At 41.9% G+C, this 6,823-nt stretch overlaps 1 pseudogene; it reads left to right on the forward strand.

Annotated features, from left to right (window-relative positions):
• The first annotated feature begins 3,343 nt into the window (after positions 1-3,343).
• On the forward strand, positions 3,344-5,435 carry LOC123725132 (UDP-glucuronosyltransferase 2A1-like; annotated as a pseudogene).
• Positions 5,436-6,823: the final 1,388 nt, after the last annotated feature.

The raw sequence follows: 6,823 nt of genomic DNA on the forward strand, positions 1-6,823 counted from the left end.
AGGCTTGCTTGTTGAAATGTTTCAGGGAGCGTTTGACAGTGATGAGTGGAGGTTGTTTGACCGCTGAACCATTACGGGTGCAGGCAATGAGGCAGTGATCACTGAGATCTTGGTTGAAAACAGCAGAGGTGTATTTAGAGGGCAAGTTGGTTAGGATGATATCTATGAGGGTGCCAGTGTTTGCTGCTTTGGGGTTGTACCTGGTGGGTTCATTAATAATTTGTGTGAGATTGAGGGCATCAAGCTTGGATTGTAGGATGGCTGTGGTGTTAAGCATGTCCCAGTTTAGGTCACCTAGTAGCACAAGCTCTGAAGATAGATGGGGGGCAATCAGTTCACATATGGTGTCCAGAGCACAGCTAGGGGCCGAGGGGGGTCTATAGCAGGCGGCAACGGTGAGAGACTTGTTTTTGGAGAGGTGGATTTTTAAAAGTAGAAGTTCAAATTGTTTGGGTACAGACCTGGATAGCAGGACAGAGCTCTGCAGGCTATCTCTGCAGTAGATTGCAACACCGCCCCCTTTGGTCGTTCTATCTTGTCTGAAAACGTTGTAGTTAGGGATGAAGATTTCAGAGTTTTTGGTGGACTTCCTAAGCCAAGATTCAAACACAGCTAGGACATCCGGGTTGGCAGAGTGTGCTAAAGCAGTGAATAAAACAAACTTAGGGAGGAGGCTTCTAATGTTAACATGCATGAAACCAAGGCTATTACGGTTACAGAAGTCATCAAAAGAGAGCGCCTGGGGAGTAGGAGTGGAGCCAGGCACTGCAGGGCCTGTATTCACCTCTACATCCCCAGAGGAGCAGAGAAGAATGAGTATGAGGGTACGGCTAAAAGCTATAAGAATTGGTCGTCTGTGACATCCAGAATAGAGAGAAAAAGGAGCAGGTTTCTGGGGGCGATAAAATAGCTTCAAGGTATAATGTACAGACAAAGGTATGGTGTGATGTGAATACAGAGGAGGTAGACCTAGGCATTTAGTGATGATGAGAGAGATATTGTCTCTAGAAACATCATTGAAACCAGAAGATGTCATAGCATGTGTGGGTGGAGGAACTGAGAGGTTGGATAAGGTATAATGAGCAGGGCTAGAGGCTCTACAGTGAAATAAGCCAATAAACACTAACCAGAACAGCAATGGACATTGCATATTGACATTAAGGAGAGGCATGCTTAGCCGAGTGATCAAAGGGTCCAGTGAGATTCAGACAGCTAGCCGGGCCATAGGTAGCAAGCTGGTGGAAGATGGAGGGAGGTCTGTTTTTAGCCACCTCGTGCGTTTCCGTCTGTGGGTTAGTGGGGTTCCGTGTGGAAGGGGGGACCAGTCCAAGTTGGCAAAATAGTTAGTTATAGTGGCCCAAGAAAAGTGTCCGATAGACCTATTCAGATCGCAGCCGATAAGACAGCTAACGATTAACGATTAGTGGGCCGCAGATGGGCGATCAGGTTACGTCGCGACGGAGGGGCCAGTTGGATAACTCCCTCGGGCAGAAAACGTCGGTGGTCCAGTCATGAAGGCCCGATGGGGTTCCGCATCGGCAGTAAAGCGGGTCAGGATAGGTGATTGTAGCCCAGGAGACACTTCAGCTGGCTAGCTCAGGAAAAGCCCACGAGTGGCTGACGGAACTCTTCAGCTGGCTAGCTCCGGAATAATGTGTGTTAATTCCGGGACCGACGTTGCCAATAGTCAACTCAGGTAGCAGCTAGTTAGCTGCAAGATCCAGGTGTAAATGTCCAGAGCCTGCAGTAGAAATCGGGGAAAGGAGAGAGAATAGGTCCGGTGTGCTCTGGTCCGAGTCGCGCTGTACAAAAACTGGCGATAGCTTTTCGAGCTAATGGATAGCTGAGGACAGCTAACCGTGGCTAGCTGAACTCCAACGTTAGCCAGTGAAAATGGCTAACCTCTGGCTAGCTTCTGTTGTGGATTTCGGATTTGAGGTAAATAATACTTTCTTTTTTAAATTGGTGAGGCGGGTTGCAGGAGAGTGCTTTGAGGTTGAGTTTTAGAAGAAAAAATGTAAAAGATAATGCGAAGAAAAATATGTAAATATATATATACACGGGACACGACAAGAGGAGGGTAAAGGACGTCTGAACTGCTATGCCATCTTGGAATGTAATGATGTGTGACTTATGTGTGATGTATGACTTAAAGATTGCTGTACACCAGCTGAACCCATCCAACTTGAAGGAGCTGGAGCAGTTTTGAATTGAAGAATGGGCAAAAATCCCAGTGACTAGATGTGCCAAGCTTATAGAGACATACCCCAAGAGACTTGCAGTTGTAATTGCTGCAAAAGGAGGCTCTACAAAGTATTGACTTCGGGGGTGAATAGTTATGCAGGCTCAAGTTTTCCGTTTTTTTTGTCTTATTTCTTGTTTGTTTCAAAATAAAAAATATTTTGCATCTTCAAATGATACAAACTCCGCAAAAAATTAATTTTAATTCCAGGTTGTAAGGCAACAAAATAGGAAAAATGCCAAGGGGGTGAATACTTTCGCAAGCCATTGTATAACGGACGAGTAGCCAGCAGTTGAAGCTTACAGTTTTCTGCGTCAGTAGAGCCTCTGTCTGGGTAGGAAAGGTAACTTTTGAAAGTGCCATGCTTTGATTGATAAGGATGTCTAAGATGTAATTATTTTTGCCTCGCCTAGTGTGGCAGAATGTCCAGGGCATTGGTGATTTTATCAATGTAATCAGATTGAAAACATTAGCCTATGTTATTGACATTGAACTGATTATATAGCCTACTAACCAGATGTGTTAAAATGGCATTTAATTTGTAGCATAGGCCTATTATTTGGGCTGCTATTATGTTCTGTTCCTCCAACCTTTAGCTGATAAAAATAGGGGGGGGGCTGCAGAACATCTAGGACATTAATTTAAATTTCTTTGTTCTTTGGATGAAAACCGGAATGTAAGCCTTCAATTAAAAAAGCTCTGCATGTATGGATTCTGTCGTGACGTTGTTTGTTCACACTCACGACAGATTGTTGATTCGGAGCTACAATAATACAATGTTAACATGTAGCCTAACATTAGGATGTGAAATAGGTTTCATCTCTGCAAAACCTACAGAATTTGACAATTTCCTAACGTTCAAGGGACATTTATATCGGAGAAAAAAATATTTCTCTCTCAGAATGAAAGATTATACTGTATTATGTAATCAACATTTTGTTGTGAAAAGTTGTTTAAACATTAAAGTATGAATATTGTGGATAGTGTAGGGACTTATTTGTAGCGTAAAAAAAAATTAAGCTTCACAATCAAGCCTGTTTTAATTCTTCTCATGTCATAACATTATTTTTTATTTTTTATTTGACCTTATTTTTGTATATTTCAGGTAAACTTGATGCAGGTTTATGTGAATCAGCTATTGAAGATGAGTCTCCCTGGTATCTTCATTGTCACCATGTTGACACTCTCAATTCCTGCTGTCCATGGTGGGAAAGTCCTGGTGTTTCCTCAAGACGGCAGCCACTGGGTCAACATGAAGGTCATTATTGAAGCGCTGCATTCAAGAGGTCACAGTGTGTCAGTAGTACGGCCATCAGACAGCTGGTACATCAAGGAAACCTCCCCTCACTACAGTTCAATCACAATTGATATTCCAGGTGGAGCTGATGAGGAATTCTTTCGCTCATTTGTGTCAAGACTAATACAGATAAAGAGAGAGGGAAAGTCTGCTTGGACTAGTTTCAGTTTGGAAATGGAGTTGAAGGACAGGTTTTCAGGTTTTTTGAAATTCACCGCAAAGTGTGTGAGATGATAATCAAAATGTTAGAGAATAAACAGTTGATGCAGTCTATTAGAGAAACCAAGTATGACTTGGTTCTGACAGACCCAGCTAATGGGGGAGGCGTTGTGCTGGCGCACTATTTAAATGTGCCCCTTGTTTTCAATGTTAGATGGACTATACGTGGTGAGGGTCATTTTGCTATTGCTCCCTCTCCGCTATCTTATGTTCCATTTCCTGTTGCAGAGTTAACAGACAAGATTCATTTTTTTGAGCGAGTCCTTAACATCGTTGTTTATGTAACCAGGCAGTATCTGTACAGACAGACAATGGGACCTCATTATTCAGCTTTGGTTAGTCGTTACTTTGGTCCTGAGGTCGACTACTTCTCATTGTTTCAAGCTGCTGATTTATGGCTCATGAGAGTTGACTTTGTGTTTGAGTTCCCTCGTCCCACCATGCCTAATGTTATATATATGGGAGGGTTCCAATGTAGACCTGCCAAGTCGCTTCCCCCAAAATTGGAGGAGTTTGTTTAGAGTTCTGGGGTGAATGGAGTCATTATCATGTCTTTGGGGACTTTAATTGGACAGCTTCCACATGATATAGCTGATGAGATAGCTGCTGTTTTTGCCCAACTGCCTCAGAAGGTAATCTGGAGGTACAAAGGAGATAGGCCAGCTACTCTGGGCAACAACACCTTACTAGTTGACTGGATGCCTCAGAATGATATTTTAGGACACCCTATGACAAGACTGTTTGTAGCTCACGAAGGAACAAATGGGATTTTCGAGGCTATCTACCACGGTGTTCCAATAGTAGGCCTTCCTCTGGTGTTCGACCAACCTGAAAATCTTTCTAGAATGAAAGTGAAGGGTGTAGCAAAGGTTGTGGATTTAGCAACACTAGATAGAAACATATTCTTCCAGGCCTTACAGGAAGTTCTGAATGAGCCATCCTACAGGACGAACATGCAGAGACTCTCCAGGCTACACAGGGACGTGCCAATGGAGCCCCTGGACACTGCCCTCTTCTGGATTGAGTTTGTCATGAGACACAAAGGTGCTGCTCACCTGCGTACAGAGTCCTACAGAATGCCCTGGTTCTCCTACCACTCTGTAGATGTAATGGTGTTTTTACTGACTGTTGTGTTATTTACTCTGCTGGCTTTCATTGGCATTATCAGATGTTTCTGTTGCAGGTCATGTTTGAAAATAAAAATGAAAGAGGAATGATTATGGGTTTCATCTGTACATATTGTGGTACAACAATATGTTTTTACTTGTTGTCTCACTCATTATACTCTTTGTTCGCATGACAAATATATGTGGCATTTATGTAGGCATACAGTATTGTTGACAGATGTTTTATCTATTTGCTTTTTGAAGATTTTGCTAAACAAACAACTGTACTTTAACTGTTCAGCCCGTTTAATCAAAGGTTTGAATAGGAAAGTCACAATGTGAACTTTAAAAATGAATGCTGTTATAGTTGTGTGTAGCTGCTTTCTTTGTGGAGGTCATTTCAAAAGAACAAAGAACTTTCAGTTTGTCGTTATACAGACTTTCACGACAACATCATTCTTCATTCATTCAAGAAGGGTTGATAATTCAGAGGTAATATGATCCTGTGAGATCTGAGGAGGAATGTGAAGGGATTTTCATACTGATGCATATAAAATGACAGTATTGATCTGCAATAAATAAGCCAACCAAGGTGGTCTGAATAGAGCAGAAGATGTGTTTCTATTGTCTGACTTTTCTCTAAAGCACTCTGCTTGGAAGCCTCACTTAGTTTTTTGTTCACAGTGGCTTCAGGACAAATCTCTGAATGTCCTTGAGTGGCCCAGCCAGAGCCTGGACTTGAACCCAATCAAATATCTCTGGAGAGATCTGGAAATAGCTGTACATCAACGCTCCCCATCCAAGAAGACTCAATGCTGTAATCGCTGCCAAAGGTGCTTCAACAAAGTACTGAGTTAAGGGTCTGAATACTTATGTAAATGTGTGTTTTTTTGTAATGCATTTGCAAACATTTCTAAAAACCTGTTTTTGCTTTGTCATTATGGTGTATTGTGTGCAGATTGATGAGGGGAAAAAACAATTTATTCAATTTTAGAATAAGGCTGTAACATAACAAAATCTGGAAAAAGTCAAGGGGTCTGAATACTTTCCAAAGGTACAGTACCATACTCTGGAATTGTTATCTTCACATTGCCAAAACATCATCATCCCTCAACAACATCAAGCGAAGACTGGGGGTCAGCCTGATGAACCAATCTACTCAGTAATCTCCTCCATATTGCCTAACTCTCATATAAGCAATTGGGCTTCCAACACCACCTGCTCACTGTTGTTTTTTTATAGTTTTTTTTGTCTGTATTGTTATCTACACTTTTTTTCTTTAGTGCAAATAAATAAAAGCACCAATGGCCTCATGGTAACATCCATGAGCGGTTTCATTCCTGTCCTGCAGTTTAGAAGTATTATTGTATCTTTGATGTGTCTGGGTGGTTAAATACATCATCATTTACATCATTTACATTTACGTCATTTAGCAGACGCTCTTATCCAGAGCGACTTACAACTTGACGATGCTTAAATAGATATTCAATCTGTGATTTGTTATTGTTACCCATCTACCAATCACTTTCCCTTCTTTATTAGGCTTTCGAAAGGCTCCCTGGTCTTTGTTGTTGAATCTGTGCTTGAAATTCTATTCTTGCCTGAGGGACCTTGCAGATGTTCTATGTATTATTTTATTTAACCTTTTATTTAACTAGGCAAGTTAATTAAGAACAAATTCTTATTTACAATGACTGCCTACCCCGGCCAAACCCTCCCCTAAGCCGGACGATGCTGGGCCAATTGTGCACCACCTTATGGACTTCCAATCACGGCCAGTTGTGATAAAGCCCGGGATCGAACCCGGGTCTGAAGTGACGCCTCTAGCACTTCAATGCAGTGCCTTAGACCGTTGAGCCATTCAGGAGGCCCATGTATGGGGACAGAGGAAGGGTTAGTCATACAAAAATCATGTCAACCCCTTTTATTATATGATTTGTTAAGACAGATTTTACTCCT

This window comes from Salmo salar, chromosome ssa11 (assembly GCF_905237065.1).
Source record: "Salmo salar chromosome ssa11, Ssal_v3.1, whole genome shotgun sequence".
Classification (NCBI taxonomy): Eukaryota; Metazoa; Chordata; class Actinopteri; order Salmoniformes; family Salmonidae; genus Salmo; species Salmo salar.